This window comes from Diabrotica virgifera, chromosome 1 (assembly GCF_917563875.1).
Source record: "Diabrotica virgifera virgifera chromosome 1, PGI_DIABVI_V3a".
NCBI classification, from domain to species: domain Eukaryota; kingdom Metazoa; phylum Arthropoda; class Insecta; order Coleoptera; family Chrysomelidae; genus Diabrotica; species Diabrotica virgifera.
Window position 1 is genome coordinate 208458641 of NC_065443.1, and position 23417 is coordinate 208482057.

General features: G+C 33.6%; 1 long non-coding RNA gene across 1 annotated transcript; it reads left to right on the forward strand.

Moving 5' to 3' along the window:
- Window positions 1–5795: 5795 nt before the first annotated feature.
- On the forward strand, window positions 5796–8206 carry LOC126882064 (uncharacterized). The gene is made up of 3 exons (XR_007697114.1): window positions 5796–5945; window positions 6046–6296; window positions 7064–8206. It is a non-coding gene; the product is annotated as an uncharacterized LOC126882064 (long non-coding RNA).
- Window positions 8207–23417: the final 15211 nt, after the last annotated feature.

Below are 23417 nucleotides of genomic sequence, written 5' to 3' on the forward strand. Positions count from 1 at the left end.
ATTAATTCCGTTCGGACGACATTTTAAAACTTTATTAACCACTCTGTTGAGGTTCAAAGTTTACTCAAACTTTTACACATAAACTATATATCTTCAACTTCAAAATAGCTCAAGTTAGGTTGCTTAATTGTTATAAACAAAGTAGCCGTCAATTAAATAAAAAAAAATGGCTAACTTTGACCGTAATTAACATAGGCGAAAAGTTTTTCTTTGAAAATTTGTATAAAAATACTATTTTTTCAAATTCCATTGTAGTTTTAGCCTACAGTCAATATTAACAAAGTTATTCAAATTGTTTATAAGCCAAAAATGACTCTATTTTAGTAAAATATTTTCTGAGTCATAAAAATGACTTTTTAATGATTTTTTTAAATGCGTTAAAAACATGATTATTCTTTTTTCGTATTGTTTTCACAGAATTGCTATATCATTATTATTTTCTGAACAATAACATTGCCAAAAAAAAAGCTCTTTGCGATAAACAAATTGAATAAAATTAAAACTAATTAACTAATCGTCTTAGAATTTTTTATGCATTGTGTGGACTGTTTGACTCAACTTTTTGTGTAATATGAAAGTCATAAATTCATTTTCGGAAAAGTTATAGCAAATTTTTTAATTTTCTAAATTTTAGAATTATTTTGCAATATCCGAAGCAACAAATGCTCGGACCAAAATTCAAAAAGCGCTATTTTAAACCTTGGCTCATCTACTAAAAGAAAAATATAATAAATAAAATATTTAATTACCCTATTTTTACCTGTAGCGATTTAAACGAAAAAACTCCCATTTTTGACCCTTATTTGTTAATAACTAAATTTATCGTCAAAACTGTGACGGGCATTTTTGTATTTATAATGTATTAGGTATATAAGTACCCAAAAAACCTATTTGCAACCTGGCTGCTCAAGTGTCCCGAACATGGTATTGGTATATTTTTGCCTTATTTCCCTGGTGTACCTACTAGGTTTGACTAGGGATGGCAACGATGTATCGATACATTAAATATATCGATATATTTTAAAATTATATCTATATGTTTATATCGATATTCATCTTTCGATATATCGGAACACATATATAGAAATTTCAGATTCCATGTATCTCCCACTCAGTATTAATATACCATATTGGCATGATGTAAAATTATCATAAAAAATTATCATAAAATGTTTATCAAAATTTCGGGTAGGTAGTACATGCGGAGTACAATAGACAAGCCGTCTCAAAAGGTCTCAACCATAAACTTATTTCAGTTTTAATATTTTTTCTCGCGTAGTAGCCATTCTGACAATTCTGTGTTTTATATTGTATTTACTATTGTATTTTATAACTTTGGTATTTTAGGTGTTTTCATTTGACATCGACCATCAAAAGTTCGTCCAACTACAGTTGTACCTATCTATTGAGTTTCATTTATTAGGTATTTGGAATATTTGTAAAACGTGAAACAATAATGGCTCCACTCAAAAGCAATGTTTGGATGCATTTTAATAAACTGAATAAAAAACAATCTCGTTGAATTATTAATATGAATGAGTCAAATAAAATTAAATTATTGGAGAAGATTTTTTTACCAAGCAACAAAAACAAAATTTGTTTAGTTTATTAATGTTTTGTATTTTAATAACGATTTCTGAAGTGAAAATCTCTAAACGTCAAATAAATTTAATTGCATACTTAAATGGTGGCTTATTCCAACTAAAATCGTAAATTGTATAAGTTCCCAGAAGAAAATAACTTGATAACAATCAATTTTTATGTTATTTAATTACACGAAGAATATATTGATATATTACATATATCGATATTATATTTTTTCCGACAATATCGTATATAGATATCTTCATTCGATATATCATATGATACGATATATCGATGAATATTTTGTTTTTGCCTTCCCTAGGTTTGACTAGTCAAAGGCCGAAAATGGAATTTATTTCGAGGTTTGACAAGAAATCAAGGAAAATGCAAAAATATACAGGGTGTCCCATTAAAAAAAACGAAGTAACAGCCAACTTCCGGTATAACCGGAAGTAGAAAAGAGACCAAAATATTTTCATTAAATAGTTCACACCTCAAAACCCCTGTATTCCGATTTTCATAATTTTCTTACCTTGAGTTCTCGAGATATTTCTAATAGGCCCTTTATCTGCCTCACCCTGTATATGCTATAGTCAAACCCCGAAGTTCCGGCACTCCTAGGTTTGACTATAGTCAATTCTCAGGTACTATCGGTTGCAAGATAATTCGGATGGAATTCCCCAGATTAAAAGACTGGGCCGATATCAAGCACAAAATGACTGTACTCCGTTAATGCTGTAACGAATAGTCACCCTTAGTCTTTCATTAGATTAGGTTCAATTTTCAATTATATGCAAAGTTTAAAGGTACTTTACTAAATGATAAATCTGATTAAATTCGAAATATCTTGCAACGAATAGTATGTCTAAATACTATTCGTTGCAAGATATTTCGAATTTAATCAGATTTATCATTTAGTAAAGTACCTTTAAACTTTGCATATAATTGAAAATTGAACCTAATCTAATGAAAGACTAAGGGTGACTATTCGTTACAGCATTAACGGAGTACAGTCATTTTGTGCTTGATATCGGCCCAGTCTTTTAATCTGGGGAATTCCATCCGAATTATCTTGCAACCGATAGTACCTGAGAATTGACTATAGTCAAACCTAGGAGTGCCGGAACTTCGGGGTTTGACTATAGCATATACAGGGTGAGGCAGATAAAGGGCCTATTAGAAATATCTCGAGAACTCAAGGTAAGAAAATTATGAAAATCGGAATACAGGGGTTTTGAGGTGTGAACTATTTAATGAAAATATTTTGGTCTCTTTTCTACTTCCGGTTATACCGGAAGTTGGCTGTTACTTCGTTTTTTTTAATGGGACACCCTGTATATTTTTGCATTTTCCTTGATTTCTTCTTTCTTAAAATATAAGTTTTTGTAATATTATACAGGGTAGGTTAAAAGATAATTACGTTTTTTTATTAATTTCGTAGCAAAATTCACACCCTGTAGAATTGTAGTAGTTTGACATAATAAACTCTGTTTATGTTCAAATGATTTCTAATATAGTCTACTATGTTAATAATTATTGGTATAGTTAAATTTTTCCTTTTTTGTATACAGGGTTGGTCGAAACTCAGAATGAGTATTTTCTGAGTTTTCTTAAATGAAACACCCTGTATTTTAGTATTGTAATGAAATGTTATTTTAGGATACTTTTTAATTTCTTAAGCAATCCCTATACCTAACTGCTTCAATTTGTGAGTTATTGGTGATTCAAACCAAACATTAATTGCAATACAAAATACCTGAAAATTTATTAGGTTGGCCGTAAAAATATTCAATCACAAATAATTTTTCGGAAATAAATACATGCTAATCGAGACTGATACTTAAAATTGCCAATAATGGTTGAGCTATCAAAATATCTACGTAGTTAAGATTGTTGGTGCGATTAACAATTAAGCACAAATTAAAGCAGCTGGGTATAGAGAATGCTTAAGAAATTAAAAAGTACCATAAAATACCATTTCATTACAATACTAAAATATAGTGTGTTCCATTTAAGAAAACTCAGAAAATACACATTCCGAGTTTCGACCCACCCTGTATACTAAAATTCAAAATTTAGCTATACTAATAATTGGTAACAATAGTAGACCATATTAAAAATCATTTGAAGATATAAAGGGATTTTGATGTAAAACTACTACAATTCTACAGGGTGTGAATTTTGCTACGAAATTAATAAAAAAACGTAATTATCTTTTAATCTACCCTGTATAATATTACAAAACCTTATATTTTAAGAAATAGAAAATCGAGGAGAATCCAAAAACCTAAAAATATATAGGGTGTCCCATTTAAAAAACGAAGTTACAATCAACTTCCGGTATAACCGGAAGTAGCAAAGAGACCAAAATATTTTCATTAAATAGTTCACACCTCAAAACCCCTATATTCCAATTTTCATAATTTTCTTTACTTTAGTTCTCGAGATATTTCTAATAGGTCCTTTATCTGCCTCACCCTATATACAAATATACATATGCATAATATCCATTTTTGATGACTCAGTCGGTCTTTTCTCTAGCGAGCATTTCAACATTTCGCTGATAAATAGAACTGTTTTACTCCAACCGTAGATCTTTTTTTTAGGTGATTTGAATAAATAAAAAAAAATTCTCAAAAATTTACTTGTCTGCTTCTGTCCGCCGACCACAAATAATTAAGTATATCAAGTGGCGGCTGGTCAGAGGAGGCAAGGGAGCCTTAGCCTCTCCATAAATTTTTTACACACGCTACACTCTTTTGTTTACTTTGCTATTTTGCTTCGCGTTAGAGATATCAGAAAAAGTTATTTGAACAAGTTGTTCCAAATAATGTTCTAACCCCACATACCAAATTTCATCACAAAATTCGCACTTTTAGTTTTTTCATTATTTGTAGTCAGGATCCTAAAACTGAAGAGGAGGCTGCTGGCCGGAAAATCTCACTTGCTAATGCTCCGCGCAGCCCAGCAGCGGTTACGGAGACCCGGTCTCCTTAGTGCTGTATTATAGTACACGCTGCGCGGAGATTGGGCAAGGACGGCTGATCGGCCAGCAGCCTCCTCTGCAATTTTAGGATCCTGAATACCAATAATGAAAAAACTAAAAGTGCGAATGTTGTGATAAAATTTGGTTTGTGGGGTTAGAATAATATTTGGAACAACTTGTTCAAATAACTGTTTCCTATATCTGTAATGCAAAGCAAAATATCGGTAATTTACCGTGTTTTTGGATTCGCAGTAGGCCGCTTTTTTAATTAAAAAAATTCAGTTGAGTATCTTAAAAAATGTGAACCTTCAACCTGTATGGACTGTAAAAGTTCAAATCTGTATTTATTTTGATATGCATATCTACTTATAGAGATTGAATTGTTAACAAATAAACGACACAAACTTTGGTAATACACTTTTACAATTTGACTAACTATTTTTAAAATGATATGATATTATGAAATTATGATGATATTATAAAATGTAAATAAAAAATGGTCAAAAAAATGGGGCCTTAAATTAGATTTCTTGGCGGATTTTTTTTGCTAGTGCAAATTTGTCTAGATATTTTACAGTTAGGTATAGCCTCCCCTATGGTAAAAATCACGAGCCGCCACTGAGTATGTCCTATATACTACTAGAATAAAAATTAAATGTACATATTTCTTACAAGTGTGTTCTGTTTGCCTGTGCTTCCTGTAGATGTAGAGGCTTCTAAGTCTTGCAATACATCTTCGTCATTATTTTGATCATAGTTAGTATCCTGAGGATTTGAACATTTAAAAGATTCTACGTTATCCAAGGTATCTAAGGGTGTATCTTGATCTCTTGTAAACAGAAGCAGTTTATAGTACCTAAACAACAACAAAATTTACCCTATGTATAGAAGGTAAATAGTATTAAATAAGTTAATGGTAATTTTAACTTACCACCCAGGCAACCAAGTGACGTCAACAACGTCGAGGAAACGTCAGTATTTGGTGGAATATATACACGTAGTTGAACATTACGTCATATCGACGTCTTTTGTATGTGATTTTAAATACGTAAGATTAATGACGTTAAAATACGTTTAAAAGACGTTTTCATTTCAGCCAGCCTAAGTCTGACGTCACGAAATTGGGAGGAGCTTGGAGCTTAAAAGTTACAAAACTAGGGTTATGTTTGTATCATCGTTGTCGTTTGTTGTTTCATTTCATTGTTTGTTTGTCCTAGTATTTTGCCTTTTTTGGATTCATTTGGATTTTGTTGGCTGCTTTGTGTGTATTTTTTAAAACTTCTGTTTGTCATTTGTAAATTTTATAAATTTACCACAATGCAAAGTGATTATTTAAGGAAATTATTAATGGAAACTCCGCAGATGTTTTAGAAAGGTAGGCGAAACAATTTTTTATTTACTATTCATTTTTCCCTGATATTTATCAATAATGATGAATTTTGCAAGCAATAACATTATTTCTTTTCTTGTTTTAGATATTCATTGAAGCTGAAAATAATTGGAGATTTAGATCCATATACAATTCAGTCATCAGAATTGGATTTTACAGTGCATTCCTTCAATTACTGTTATAATGCTATTATAGATAGACTGCTAGAGTCTCACAGTTACTGCTTTAAGCAGCAGATGAAAGCATACAAAAGCCTTCAGGCACATAAAAGCCTTCACAACTGGATTTGTTTTGAAACATTGATGTTTTGATGATTTCTATATTATTGTTGGAAAGGTAAGTCTTTATTTTATTTATTCACCATTAAGAAATATATGGATAACAGTATTAGTGTCTTTCGGATAAATGGGTTTTAAATATTAGCTTTATTTACGTTTATATATCTGTATGAAACCAGACATATTGTCCTAATTTGTAAACTGTGTTTTTCTCCATATTTCTCTGAAAATGAGTTATTACTGCCATTTATTTGAAAAAATCCCTACTCGTTTAAAAAAGGATGCACATGCATATTTTTACCAGAAGAGTAAATAGTGACATCTTCGTATACACTGTATCTCCCTTGCAGCAAATTTAGTACGAAAAATATGTATCTCCCCAGTTTGTCATACCACACGATTGACCTCACTGTTTAGAAAGTGATATTTTCAAGAAAGAGTTGGTGGTAAATAATATTAATACACTCATTAAACAATATAGGTACAAATGTTAGTACCTATCTATAAAATATTCCATTTTAGCATTCTATCTTTTAAAATGGGAGATACATAGTATTCGCATTAGTCATATTTAGAGAAATAATTTTTTGTGCCTCTGTAAAATTTGGATAAATGGAGTTACACAGTATACAGATTAGGTCGACGACATGTAATTGCTATGATAGAAAAGAGAATAATAAACAGTCATGATCGTTTGTTCTAAAATTATATTATATGAATGTCTGATTTTAAAATATTCTCAATCATTGTAAAGAACGCAAATACTCGAATGAAAATAAATTTTTGTACTTGAAGCATTCCCACAAAGATAAAATATTTTTTTAGGTGAAAAATTCCCAAAAAGCTAATGCTAAACCGCTAGATGCTTCGGTGAATAGCCAGTTCCAATGGCATAGCAAATGCACATTGTATGTGTATGGCCAGTAATAGTGAAATTTGCAGCCATATTGCAGCAATCTTATTTGCAGCTGAGTATGCCCACAGCAAGACAGAAGAAGAAGAACCCAATGCATGTACAGATGTTACAGCTATGTACATTCTCTGGTGAAAAACTAATGAGTTTTCAAGCTGTTCGGTCAGAGTGCTTGTTGCGCTCTCTAAACGAACTGATATATAAGACGGCTTTGGCTTCATGTTGCAGTGATATGAAAATGGTTAGTCATTTTTAATTATAATGTACTTCTTCATCATGAGTATTTATGTATAGGGCTTTTCATTCACAGTCATTTGTTTCGAGCTTCTGTCATGTGTCACATAATATTAATATTATATCTACGTCATACGTTATTGGTATATATCAATGATACACACCACAGACATATGGCATAGATATATTAATATTATGTGACACATGACAGATGCTCGAAACAAATGACAGTCGATAAAAAGCCCTATTAGTCTTTTAAGTGTGTATTATCAGATATCACATGTAAATTGTTTTTATCATGTTAATTTGGTCATTACAGTCCCTTAATCAAAAAATATATTTTTCAGGGGTCTGTGGATCTTTTTGTATGCAAAAATTTGTAATAATTATTTGAAATCATTTTGAGGATTATTAGAGTATGGAAATATATGTGAGAACACATACTATTATAGTTTTGTCCTATTTTTTATCATTCAATAGTCTTCTTAAAATTTATAAATATAAAGCAGATAGTTTTCATTGAAATTCAATATATTGGATCTTATTTGTATGTATTCATTTTTGACTAAAGGTACGATTCCGATAACGACTGCAGACAGCAACTGCAAACATCAGTTGCAGTTCTCGGCGTTATGGACGTTACTACTTTGCACTATTTATCTGTATGAGACTTATTCCGACATCTGACTGCAACTGCTGTCTGGCAGAACGTCAGTTGCTAATAATTATGCAAATTATTAGTGCAAAATAATGACGTCTGTCATGGTGACAACTGTAACTGCCATCTGCAGTCGTCGGAATCGTACCTTTAAAGTGTGTGGTATAATTATAATAATTATATATATATATATATATATGTTCGGAAAGGTTTCCGCGGTTAATACAATGAAACTTAAAGCTAAAATCAATATCAACAAAAGAATTAATATTAAAATTAAACTCACCAGGCTTCCGGGTTGAACCGCGTCGTTGGTTTCTAGGCCGAGCTTTCGACGTCCTCTCTGACGTCATCTTCAGGGCTTCCGGGGTCTCAGTCTCCTGAGGCTCCAGACACTACACTCACTACTCACTACTTCACTACTCACTGCAATACTGTTGTTGCTGACGCTGGGGCGGTCATTTATACCGTGGACTGATGTGACTGACGTGGCTGTCAATGACGTGGCGGAGTGGGAATTAGCGCGAAGACTATTTGGAGTGGCGCGAAGATTTTTGACGGCTGGAATTGTATTTGTAGATGGAGCGGACGATGTTTTCTTTAGGAGGGGTCTCCAAGTCGAAGGTAAACGGATGCCGTCATCTCTTTTATTGAGACAACTTGGCCGTTTTTCGATTTCTATGGCTTCTCGGATAATCCTTTGTTTATAGAAGCGGATGGGGGCTATGGTTCTGGAGTTTTCAAAGTCAATTTTGTGACCTGTATGAAGATGGTGTTGGCCTAGGGCTGAAACTGAATCGGAATTGCGAACAGATATGGAATGTTCATAAATCCTATTTTGGATTCTACGATTGGTTTGTCCTATGTAAGATCGGGGGCAGTCTGCACAAGGAATTTCATAAACTCCGTGTTGTTCATTTGGAATGTTGTCTTTGACGGATCGGACAAGAGATGATTCATCTCTTGTCCGATCCGTCAAAGACAACATTCCAAATGAACAACACGGAGTTTATGAAATTCCTTGTGCAGACTGCCCCCGATCTTACATAGGACAAACCAATCGTAGAATCCAAAATAGGATTTATGAACATTCCATATCTGTTCGCAATTCCGATTCAGTTTCAGCCCTAGGCCAACACCATCTTCATACAGGTCACAAAATTGACTTTGAAAACTCCAGAACCATAGCCCCCATCCGCTTCTATAAACAAAGGATTATCCGAGAAGCCATAGAAATCGAAAAACGGCCAAGTTGTCTCAATAAAAGAGATGACGGCATCCGTTTACCTTCGACTTGGAGACCCCTCCTAAAGAAAACATCGTCCGCTCCATCTACAAATACAATTCCAGCCGTCAAAAATCTTCGCGCCACTCCAAATAGTCTTCGCGCTAATTCCCACTCCGCCACGTCATTGACAGCCACGTCAGTCACATCAGTCCACGGTATAAATGACCGCCCCAGCGTCAGCAACAACAGTATTGCAGTGAGTAGTGAAGTAGTGAGTAGTGAGTGTAGTGTCTGGAGCCTCAGGAGACTGAGACCCCGGAAGCCCTGAAGATGACGTCAGAGAGGACGTCGAAAGCTCGGCCTAGAAACCAACGACGCGGTTCAACCCGGAAGCCTGGTGAGTTTAATTTTAATATTAATTCTTTTGTTGATATTGATTTTAGCTTTAAGTTTCATATATATATATATATATATATATATATATATATATATATATATAAATATATATATTATATAACTTAAATGGTTTAAACTTAAGTTTGTTATTACATTGTGACTTAAATGTTTAATTTGTTAATAAATGATTTATTAGTTTATATGTTGTTTCACTTTTGACACAGTAAATACTTATAATATAAAAAGTGAAAATTCTATGTATGTTATATATGTTGCATTGAGGATATTATAATTCTATGCATTTTAACAAACCTTCCATTTGGTTTTACTTAAATGGAAAAATTGCAATACTAACAATGCCCATACGAATAATTGAATGGGCCTGCCAAATAACGTTGTAAGCGCCACATGGTTTGTTTTTGAGAAGTCAAAGAAAGAGTTTTAATATTGTGATGATGGTGAGTTTATACATTTTAAGGGTTAGTAATACAGTTTTTAAATACAAAATACAAACTGTATTACTCACCTTTAAAATGTATAAACTCACCATTATCACAATATAAAACTTTTTCTTTGACTTCTCAAAAACAAACCATGTGGTGGACCCATTCAATTATTGTGTATTTCTAAAACCATAAAATGAAAATTAAATCTAAAAAACGACGCAAAATCGACGTAAAAACTACGTTTTTCATATCACGTATTTAAAACGTGATAAAAATGACGTGATTTATGGTGGGACATATTCACGTGATCTTCGACGTCGAAAAAACGTGATAAACTGACGTCGTTTGGTGATATAAATGACGTTTTTTCAACGTTTTTTAAACGTTATTTGGTTGCCTGGGCAGAGGCTAGGCACATTATATATTTTTACTTCCTGCTCCACTTCTTTTACTATCTTCAATTTTTCTAACCTCTTTTCTAAAGGCATTTCTTAAGTTTTGAATTTTTGTTTTAAGTTCTTTCAGCGTAATAGTTTCAAAGCCCTTCTTCTTCAAATAAGATAATAGTTCATTGTATGCTTGATATTTTAAACTGTTGTTTAAATACCTTTTGTCTTTTATTTTCCATAGACAGGGCCTCTGCCTATACATATCAATAATCTCAGACACTATTTCTTTCGTCCATTCCATATTTTGAAATTAAGTCCAGAAAAACACGTTGGCGAATTTCGGTCGCGTACAAACACACAGCACACAGCACTCACACACAGACACAGCGCGACGGAACAAAGCTGGCGATCTATATTTCAGCGATCTAGACTCTAGACTGTCGAGGGGCATAAACGTGTAGATAAAATGGAGGAATTCATAAAGGGATTGGTCGGTTGCAACAGGGCCGTCTTTCACTTACTAGAGGCCTTGGGCACATTAGGATTTAGGAAAATGGGGCCCCTGGCCTACACAGGGTGTCCAGAAACTCTACCGACAAACGAAGACAGGAGAGTCCTCAGATAGTTTTAAGACATTTTAACCCAATATACCTAGTCTGAAAATTCTTCCTAAGGGAGCTAGAACTCTTTGAAGATGTCGTCTTGTAATTAGATTGTCTTAAATAACTCCAGAACGCTTCTATTGAGAAAAACAAACATTGGTACACATATTTATCTTCCAGAGATAAATCGATTCCATGTATTGCGGATTTCTAGTACCGGTCATAGGCGTCCGTTTTGGGTAGGACAACAGTTATTTTATCACATAACCTTTTTATATTTAATTTTTAAGCATTTTTGACTCTGTATTATTAAATTGTTAGGTATTTTACAACTAAAAGGTATTCTTGTCTTAAGTCGATAGGATATACCGTTTTCTAGAAAAATCGATTTAAAAATTTCCAAAAAAAAAATAAAAAAAAAACCATTTAGAAATCTGAAAACTGGTACGTTTATTTATATTACAGAGATGAATTGATTTTATTAATTGCGAATTTTTAGTACGGATCATATGCGTCCGTTTTGGGTAGGTCAACGGTTATTTTATCGCATAACATTTTTGTCTTAATTTTTAAGCATTTTTGACTCTAGATTATTAAGTTATGAGGTATTCTAGTACTAAAAGTTACTCTTGCTTTAAGTTGGTAAAATACACAGTTTTTTTTTGAAAAAAATTTTCAAAAATTTTTTTCAAATTCAAAAAACGCAAAATTTTCAAATCGATTTTTCTAGAAAACCGTGTTCTACCGACTTAAAGCAAGAGTACCTTTTAGTACTAGAATACCTCACAATTTGATAATCGAGTGTCAAAAATGCTTAAAAATTAAATAAACAAAAGTTATGTGATAAAATAACCGTTGCCCTACCCAAAACGGATGCCTATGATCGGTACTAATAATTCGCAATGGATGGAATCGATTTATAGTCCAAGTAATGAAGCTTAAAATATGACAAAACCTCGCAAGTTTTACAGAATGAATCGATTTGCTTCAAAATGTGAGGATAAGTAGTGGATAGTCCACGGATTAAAATCTATATGATGCCGAAAGGCGCTTTTACCATGGGGGTGGTTGCCACCCCATCTCGGTGGTGGAAATTTTTTATTATATTTTGACCGCAAAAGTTGGTAAAAACATTTATTCGAAGCAAAAAATGTTTTATACATTTTTTTCAGAAAATTAATATATTTCGATTTATTCGCTATCGAAAGTGTTAGTTTTATATCGAAAAAATCAATGTTTTTAATCAGTTTTCTGCTAATAACTCAAAAAGTTTTCGTTTTATCAAAACAACTTAACCTAACAAAAATGTACCTATTGAAAAAATAAATAAAACGGTTTTTTTTTTAATTTTCTTTAAGACCAATAGTAATCGAGTTATACTTTATTATTATGTTAGCTCTTCTTCGTCAAATGCTAAATATTGTAGTTTCAAACTCAAAATACGGGAAAACTGTGCATTTTTCGAGGATAACTTGTTCAAACTAATTTAAAGTATTTCAAAATATCTATCTCCAGAAATACAAAAAAAAGGTTTAGCTCAAAAATTAAGTGACTTATAATGAAAATAATGTCAGTCCCTATGTTTTCAGCTAAAAATGATAGGAAACAACCTGCTAATCACCACCCTAATTAAAATAAGTCATTGACCTTATTTGGACTTCTTTATTTGTGTATTATTAATAGGTTCTCGAAATTTGACCGGCTTAGAATGATCAGTTTTTAAAAAAATGGAGTTAAACGCGAATAACGAATTTTTGTAGTTTGGTAGAAAATGCCTTTTCTTCAGAATAGAAAAATTAGCATCAGAGATACGAAAAATGTTTCAATACGAAATCATAGCGTATTTAATTCCTAAGAAATTGGTTCGCAAAAAATTTTTCTGCGGTAAAAATTGAATGAGCTATTGACAATTAAACTTGTAATAACATGCAAAAACCACCTTTACTAACCATTTCAAAGTCACCTCTTTTTGCGATTGATATATTTAAAAGGATTTAATATTAATAACCTTATAGATCTTGTAAAAATCTACTAAATCCTTTTGCACCAAACTTTGTAAGATAAAAAATAAAAAAGTTACGGTTAAAAAATCAATATATTTTTTTGAAAAAAAAATGGAGAAGTCCTATTGGAAGCACAATAATGTAAGTTAGCGGTGTTCTTAGTCGTTGGCCTTGTTCATTCTTCTTTATTTATGTATTATTAATAGATTCTAGAAGTTTGACTGGCTTAAAATGATTAGTTTTTAAAAAACTGGAGTTAAATACGAATAACGAATTTTTGTAGTTTGGTAAAAATGCCATTTTCTTCAGAGTAGAAAGATTCGTATCAGAGATACGAAAAAATGTTTAAAAATGTAATTGTAGGTTATTTAGTTCTCAAGAACTTGGTTTGAAAAAATTTTTTCTATGGCAAAAATTGAGTGAATCGTAAATGAGTACCTATATCGAAAAACATTGATCTTTTCAATATAAAACTAACACTTTCGATAGCGAATAAATCGAAAACAATTAGTTCTATCAAAAAAATGTATAGAACATTTTTTGCTTAGAATGAACGTTTTTATTAACTTTTGTGGTCAAAATATAATAAAAAATTTCCACACCCGAGATGGGGTCGCAACCACCCCCATGGTAAAAGCGCCTTTCGGCATCATATAGATTTTTATCCTTGAACTATCCACTACTTATTATCAAATTTTCAAGCAAATCGATTCATTATGTAAAAATTGCGAGGTGAAAAGCTTCGGTTCCTGGACTATTATCTCTGGAAGATAAATATACGCACCGATTTTAGTTTTTCTAAATTAAAGCGTTCTGAAGGTATTTAAGAAAAACTAATTACAAGACACCATTTTTCAAAAGCTCTAGCTCCCTTAGGAAGCATTTTCGGATTAGGTGAATTGAGCTAAATAGTCTTAAAATTATCTGAAGGATCTCCTGTCTTCGTTTGTCGGTAGAGTTTCTGGAGACCCTGTAATAAAGCACTATTTTGTGAGAATAGAAAAAGAACATAGATCTTAGATATACAAAGTGGACCAAAGTAAACAGTCCACCTCGATATTTGGCAGTATTTACTTCTTCTTCTTCATGTGCCGTGCTCGATTATCGAACGTTGGCTATCAAATTGGCTATAGAAATTTTGTTAACGGCAGCTCGGAAAAGGGATGCAGAGGATCTGTTATACCATTCTCTCAGGTTTTTAAGCCATGACGTTCTTCTTCGACCTGGCCCTCTTCTTCCGCCTAACTTGCCTTGTATTATTAAATGGAGTATATTATATCTCTCTGGGTGTCGCATAACATGGCCAAAATATTCAAGTTTTCGATTTTTAACTGTTCTGACGACTTCTGTGCCTTTTCCCATCCGGTGCAAAACAACTTCGTTACGAACTCTATCCACCCAACTTATTCGTAGGATTCTTCGGTATACCCAAATTTCAAAGGCTTCCAATTTCTTGAGAAGAGTATCTGTTAAAGTCCAACCTTCGACACCGTACAAAAGAGTAGAGAACACATAACATCTCACTAATCTAATTTTAAGATTCAAAGTAATGTTGTTTCCACATAAAAGTTTTTTATCTTAAAGAATGCAGCTCTGGCCTTCTCTATACGTATTCTAATTTCTTTGCTCATGTCCCAGTTCTCATTTAGATTACAACCAAGGTAGGTGATACTGTTAGTTCTCTCTAATTGTTCACCATAAGCTGTTACTACTTCCGGTTGTATTGGCGTCTTACTGACAACCATCACCTTGGTCTTTGCGGTGTTTAGCTTGAGTCCATATTCATCACACGTTGTGGTAATCCTATTAATCAGATGTTGAAGTTCTTCATAATTGCTCGCAATTAACACCGTGTCATCAGCATATCTCAAATTATTAATATTGACGCCATTCATTTTGATACCACATTGAGCATTATCCACTGCTTTATTGAAAACAAACTCAGAATAGATGTTAAATATTAGTGGGGACAAAATGCAGCCCTGCCTTACTCCTCTTCGTATTTGAAGTTCTTCAGACGTGTCCCAGGCAATCCTGATGTTTGCACGTTGATGCCAGTAAAGATTTTTGATAATGCGTAGGTCTTTATCATCAATACCCACTTTCTGAAGAATAGCAATCATTTCCGTATGTTTTACCCGATCAAAGGCCTTCTCAAAGTCAATGAAACACATATAAACCGGATGTCCGACATCTCTGCATCTCTGTACCATAACCTGAATACTAAACAGTGCTTCTCTGGTCCCAAGGTTATTGCGGAATCCAAACTGTGTATCACCAAGCTGTTCTTCTATTTTTTGGTACATCCATGGACATTTGGTACATTTGGACATTTAAAACATGACTCATCAAGCTAATGGTTCGGTAGTCACTACATCTTTTCGCGTTTGCTTTTTTAGGTATCGACAGCAGCCGATCCGACAAAAGTCGACAGCAGCCAATCCATTGGTATATAGCCAGTTTGATAAACTTTATTAAAAAGATGAAGGAGAGATCTTTTACCTGAATTTTCGAAGAGCTTTATTATTTCATTCGGTATTTCGTCTGGTCCCGTCGCTTTTCTGGTCTTTGCTAATCTTATTGCTTGTTCAATTTCGTCCATAGTTATGTCAGGTCCTGTAACTACTTCGTTAATTTCAAGCTCGGGCCTTTCATCATTAAACAGTTCCTCAATGTATTCTTTCCATCTGTCTATTTTATCCAAATCAGTGATAATCAGTTTTCCGTCTCTATCAACGATGTTATTTGCATGTTTTTTGTTCTGACCGGTGAGTTCTTTTATTTTTTTATACATATTAAATGAATCATGTTTTCTCTGCAACTCTTCAATTTCTAAACATTTTTTTTCAAAGTATGTTTCTCTTGCCGCTCGTATTTTAGTCCTTATCTCTTTATTAATGCGTTTATACATTTCGATGTTTTGATTCTTAAATTTGCGTCTTTTTTCCATCAAATTCAAAATCTCATCGTTCATCCACTGTTGCTTCTTTTGATTTTTGTCTTTGAAGTTTGGAGTTTAGTTGCTTATAATCGTTTTGATTTGGTTCCAATGATCCTCGATGGATTCTTGTTGTTCGCTATTCTCAAAATTGCTCTCTAAATTGTTTGAAATCCCCTGACTGTTGTTTCTAATAAAATCGGTATCCAGTTTGTTAGAGGATCGTTGTTGTTTTATCCGTTTAAGTTTTAATTTTATTTCGGCTAACAATAGATTGTGATCAGATGGCACATCGGCGCCAGGATAGGTTTTTACAGACTTTACTGCATTTCTGTAACGCTCACTGATGGTTATGTAGTCAATTTGGTTTCTTACGATATTATTGGGGGTATCTGCTGGAGATTTCCACGTATATAATCTCCTTTTAGGTAATTTGAAAAAGGTATTCATTATACATAGATTATGTTCTTTGCAAAAATCTGCGAAATAGTCTCCCCTTTCATTTCTATCGCCCAGTCCATAACAGCCAATAATATTACTTTGTCTGCCTTTTCCTATCTTAGCATTAAGGTCACCCATCAGAATGGTGAGATCTCTAGTCTTGAGTTGGTCGGTAACAGTTTTTACATCGGCGTAGAACTTGTCAAGTTCTTCCAGTTCACTTTCCGCTGTCGGTGCATACACTTGTATTAAATTTATGTTTCTGGGTTTCGCGTTCAACTGAATCATTATGACTCGTTCAGATACCTGGCATACCGCCCTAACACATTTGCTAACCTCGTTTGAGACTATGAATCCTACACCATGACGATGGTAATTACTCTCTTCTCCTGCATAATATACTTCATGATCATCCACATGGCATTGGCCAGATCCGGGCCATCGCATTTCACTGATACCCAGAATTGATATTTGCAGCCTTTTCATCTCATTTATGGCATTGTGTGTTTTTCCTGGTTCATATAAACTCCGCACATTCCATGTGTCTATTCTACAACTTCTCTGTATATCAAATTTGGCCAAGCGGGAGATTATTCGCACCCCTGCCCCATTTAAGAAGCGCCCGTACTCGGGGCCATCGTTTATTTCCTCAGCCATATTGATTAACCTGGGAAAAATAGTGTAGTAGTCATTCCCTTGGCTTTCTACACCGCTGTGTACACGCTGTTTAAGTGGTTGCCACCGCACCGAGTACTATTCTGTATTGACCGTTCTGGCCTAAATTACTTCCGCTCAATACAGATACTGAAAAACCAGCTGCCGATTTCCAGGTTCGATTTTATACAAGCCCTAAAACCAGGGGGCTGCTACCTCCGTCCTCCAGACCGTTGTGAAGACCTTCTCCGCCCTGGATGCCGTTGTGGGCTTCATCCGTGACCCTCGACAGGGGACCCTTAGCAGGTACTAGTTTCCCGGGTCAGGAAACACCTGGAATCTGCAGAAAACAGGGATTGATTCAATTTCCCTGATAGGACTATTCAAAAGGAGTTCCTACCTGCTACCGTAAGTATTTACTTGATTTTAAGGAAATGACGAAACAGGATTTTTGATCTAAGGGGGACACATTTTTACGGTACATACATTTGTCATTTGTCAACCCCCTCCCTTCTACTTCCCCCTCCCCTTATTTCTAAATAGCGAATAGGGGTCGTGTGCCAGCTTATTTAAAAGGTTATTCAATTCTCTATTCAGTAATATAAACATTAACATATTTATTAATAAAGGGTGTCCAAGAAAAAAATATTTTAATTAAATTAATTGACACAATAAGAAGAATTATTTAATTCAAAATACATTCTACTGCTGTCACAAAACAGAAAAAAATGTTTTTTGATAAATAAACATTGCTTTTCGCTTAATTTCAATGTTCAAGCTGCCACCCATCTGCCTCTTGGTAGGTTGAATATTGAATTTAAGCGAAAAACAATATTTATTTGTCAAATAAACATTTTTCTCTGTTTTCTGTCAGTAGTAGAATGTATTTTGAGTTAAATAAATTGCATACATTCTTCTTTTTGTGTCAATTTATTTAATTCAAAATCATTTTTCTTTGACACCCTGTATAAATAATTATGTCAATGTGAATATTACTGAATAGAGAATTGAATAACCTTTGAACTGAGGTAGCACACGACCCCTATTCCCTATTTCCAATCGATCGCGGTGCCCTGGGCACGTGCCCTTTGTGCCCAGTGGAGAAGAACGGCCTGGGTGGCAGAAATCTTTAAAAAATCACCTTCGTGTGTGCCCAGCTAATAGGCCATCGCCACGTCATTGCAGAGCCCTTAATAGCTACACCTTCATCACATTATCACAAGTATTTCATCATCATCATCATCACGCAACCTCTTCTGACCACTGCTGGACATAGGTCTCTCCCATTCTTCGCCATTTTTCACGGTTCTGTGCTTCTTGTTGCCATTTCTTGGATATTCGGTTAATGTCGTCCATCCAGCGTGTTGGTGGTCGTCCTCTGCTGCGTTTGTCTTCTCTTGGGCGCCAGTCAATTAGTTTTCTGGTCCATCTTGAGTCTTTCAGTCGCGCTATGTGACCTTCCCAATTCCATTTCAGCTTGGCTATACGTTCAACGACATCAGTAATACCTGTTCTTTTCCTTAAGTCTTGGTTCCTTATTTTATCTTTTTTTGTCACGCCGAGAATCGATCTTTCCATGCGCCTTTGTGCCACTCGCATTTTTAGTGCTATTGTTTTTGTGAGCGTGAGAGTTTCTGCTCCGTATGTCATAATAGGAAGAACGCATTGGTCAAATGTTTTCCGTTTCATATCTGACGGGATGTTGCTCTTAAAGATGTCTCTTAGTGAACCATACGCCGCCCAAGCAAGTGTTATTCGTCGTTGCAATTCGCAAGTCTGATTGTCTTTGCCTATTCTGATTTCATGACCGAGATATACGAACTTTTCTGTCAATTCTACCAATTGATTTTGGATGGTTAGGTGTTCGCTGGGAACTAAATTTGTCATAAATTTGGTCTTACTGATGTTCATTTTTAGACATATTGTTGAAGATACGTTTTCTAATTCTAGTAGCATTTGTTGTCCTTCGCCCAGATCTTCGGTAATAAGTACTATATCGTCGGCAAAACGCAGATGATTGAGCATTTCTCCGGGATGGGAGAAATCCCAAGTATTTGATATTGCTAAAAAATAAATCTCCTCTTCACAGAGTTTACTATTTTCAAACTCCCGTAACAGCACAACATATAGGTATGACAGAAAGCTAGAAACTCATGGATCGTCGGTCAAAAAGTTGGGTGTCTCCCAGTGTCTCCTTTTAGGAGGGTCAATGTACGTCAAACAAAACGGTGGAGATGGCTAAACAAATATAATTAAAAATGGATGTCTTAAAGATTATTTACGACTAAGTGCAAAAGTACCGAAATAAAATTATGGGTAATTTATGATTAGGTATTACCAGGTGTCCACTTATATTTTCCCCCATTTTAACTGCCTATAACTTCTAAACGGCTCATGATAGAAATATGCGGTTTTCACTGAAATGTTTTATTTTAGTAAAAGTTTTATCTGAATGGATGGAATTTTTTATACCGCTTTCAAATACGAAATAAAAAATGGCGGATTTTTGAAAAAAACTTTGTTGACTTTTTTTTAATGGAACACCCAGTATATTCTTTTGCAAATTGAAAGAGAGGTCATTCACCTATCTAGCGATATAAAGTTTTTCAAAATCGGTTGTCAAATCACTGAGTAATTAATTTTTAAAATGAGAGGTGCAACGTGGAAATTTATATCGCTGGATAGATAAATGACCGTTTTTTCAAGTTTTTAGGTAAATGACCATTTTTTATATCGCTTTTAAATAAAAAATGGCGGATTTTTGAAAAAAAACTTTGTTGACTTTTTTTATTAAAACACCCAGTATATTTTTTTGTGTCTTGAAAAAACGGTCATTTACCTATCCAGAGATATAAAATTTTTTAAAATCGGTTGCCAAATGACTGGGCAATTAAATTTTAAAATGAGAGATGCAATGTGGAAATCACATAACATAATATCATTTTGCTCGGTTATGTTATTTAGGTATGTGATATCCACGTTGCACCCTTCATTTTAAAAATTAATTACTCAGTGATTTGACAACCGATTTTGAAAAACTTTATATCGCTGGATAGGTGAATAACCTTTCTTTCAATTTACAAAAAAATATACTGGGTGTTCCATTAAAAAAAAGTCAACAAAGTTTTTTTCAAAAATCCGCCATTTGTTATTTCGTATTTGAAATCGATATAAAAAATTCAATCCATTCAAACAAAACTTCTACTAAAATAAAACATTTCAGCGAAAACCGCATATTTCTATCTTGAACCGTTTAGAAGTTATAGGCAGTTAAAATGGGGGAAAATATAAGTGGACACCCGGTATTACATACATGAAAATCATATTAACCTCTATCAATGTTTTATTTGTATTCTCTGTTGTGTGTGTGTTCACAAAGAGGGGATGGCATTAGATAAACTTTTTGCCACAGATATTTATTTGATAATAGTTTTGGTATTGAAGCTTAGTAGATGTGAAATATTCAGCGGTAAACTTACATTCCGCTCCTGAAGTCTAGCAATTAGTGCTTTCGTATGGTTTTTATTAAGTTCACAATTAAAGATTATATGATTTAAATCTGCAGTAGAGTAGTTATCACATGAACAGAGAGAGTTGATACGCATTCCTATTTTAGCTAAATGTGCAGGAAAATTGCCATGGTTTAATCTTAAGCGACTTACGGATGTGGAATAAAATCGAGTAACGTGATAATCAAATATATGTGGGATATTTTGCGGAAGTTGTGGGTGTATGTAAGTGTATGGATTCCTCGAAGTTTGTACAAACTTAAGCCAAATAGTTTCCCATTTCTTTCTTAATTTTTTATGCAATTCTGGAATGTAATCGCTGGAGATTGTTAAATCTACTATTTGATTTAAAGTTGCTGAATTCTTTGCCATTTCATCCACTATCTCATTTTCTTTGATTCCGGCATGTCCTTTTACCCAGATAAAGACCAAGCCATTGCTATTATTTTTAAATCGAGCGATTGTCTTTCTAATATAGCATAACAACTCATCGTTGTATTTTTTGATTATTGGTTGTGATATTGCCTCAAGAGCAGATAAAAAATCTGATAGTATAACCGTGTCTCCAAAGTTCTGTTCAACCGCGTAAGTTAGGGCTCTTTCAATAGCATAAAGTTCGGCAGTGAAGATAGATGTACATTTAGGTAGTCTAAAAGAATTACCACTTTTTATATTAGAAACATAATAAGCGCTACCTACACTATTACATGTTTTTGAACCATCTGTATAGATGTATTTATAATTAGAAAATTCAGATAAAATTCATTTTATAATTTTATTGTTTTGGCATGGTAAGTTTCTGTATGTAGGTTTTTTGATCTTTGGAAAGATTGCGATTTCCTCAATAGAAAGGTTATATATGGGTAATATTTGTTTAGTGTTAATGTTAAAGTTGTTAGTTTCTAGATAAGCATCTGTAAGAGGGGGAGAAGTTTTAATTCTCCAATAAGAATTTGTTAAGTTATATTCAGTGAGACTGTTAATTTTACTTAATAATTTATGTGAGTCTAAAGCCCTGGTCTTTAATAGAAACTTATTAGACGAGAATTCTCTTCTAAGGTTTAGAGGAGGTTCCTGCGCTTCTGCTAGAATTGCAGCACATGGCGTTGACTTAAACGCACTAATACATATACGTATTGCCTTATACTGAATATGATCGATTTTTGATAAATTAGATTTTGACGATGAACCATATAAAAAGCATCCATAATCAATGACTGACGGAATATACGATTTATAGAACATTAATGCTATCTTTGGGTCGGCACCCCATCTAGCTTTACATATGCAACGAAGCATGTTTAAACCTTTTTCGCATTTGTTGATAATGTGATTCAAATGGAGTGAGTGTCCAGGTTAGTTTTTTGTCCAAAACCACGCCCAGATACTTATGGTGAGAGAACACATTAATATCAACATTACTTAAATTTATACTGGTAGGGGAACTTAACCTATGTCTAGTGAAAAAGGTGATGCTAGATTTCTCAGGGGATAACGTGAAATTAAAAGCCATAGACCATCTTTTTACACAAGAATCTACAGGTCGAGCAAGTCTCGTAAATTTCACGATTGCGAGCCACGCTTCACGCAACCGTGTTTGCGTACTTGTGTTTCGAGTTGCGTGGTCGTGCGGAGTTATATTTACCAATTCGCGCAATCGTACTTGAGACGCTGTGTCAGGTGAGGGTTTGAAAATTTGTGTAACTTGTAACTTGATTCTGTGGTGTGAAGGTGGTTAAACTTTTGGTTTATTTTTTTTTTCGCAGAAAATTTTTAGATGAAGTAATTGTATGATGAAGATAACACAGACAATACAAGAGGGCAGCATACTTTGCAAAACAACTGTTACAATTTGAAATCAACAAGTTGTTGTCTTGCAGGTAAAAAAAGTGACTTTTTAAAAAAATTATATCTTGGAAACTAAAAATTATTTTTATTTCTAATTGAAACATGTAAAAGTATAGTACTCTCAAAAAAATTTCAGCCAAAAATATTCATTTTTGTAGAGTTGACTGCAATTTTTCGACAACAGCCCTTTTTTTGCAGTGAGCAGCATAACAAGTCCAGTCTCATCTGAAATCAAAGTTTCTTGTAGTTTATACCTCTGGCTAGTGAATGAACAAAGGATTTTTTATTAGATGAGGTCATTTTTGTTTTATAAAAAAAAAACTACTTTAAAAATGAGAAAAATTGGGGTCAAAAATGTGTTTAAACTTATGTAAAATCTTCAAATTTCATTTTTTTTAATTCCTTCGTTCATATTCTAGCCAGAGGTATAAACTACAAGAAACTTTTTGATTTCAGATGAGACTGGACTTAGTTATGCTGCCAACGCAAAAAAAACTTAAACTCTACAAAAATGAATATTTTTGGCTGAAACTTTTTTTGAGACTACCTTAAGTACTATACTTTTACATGTTCCAATTATAAATAAAAATAAATTTTAGTTTTCGAGATATAATTTTTTTAAAAAGTCACTTTTTTTACCCACAAGACCTATGTAACCCCTTAAAAAAATGTTTCGAAGAATATGTTTGATGGCCAAGATGCATACTATTGCATACATATATTTAGAAGGAAAGTTCCTGATTTCTGTAGTATAATACATAATACCAAAGAGGAAGTAGCCCTAAGCGCCGGACTCCACTTGCGATTTGTAGTTGTGAAGATTGAACACATTCTTTCAAATAGAAGTCAATCCATGATAATTTAGTCACAAATGGATTGACTTGTATTTGAAACAATGTGTTTAATCTTCCTGATTACAA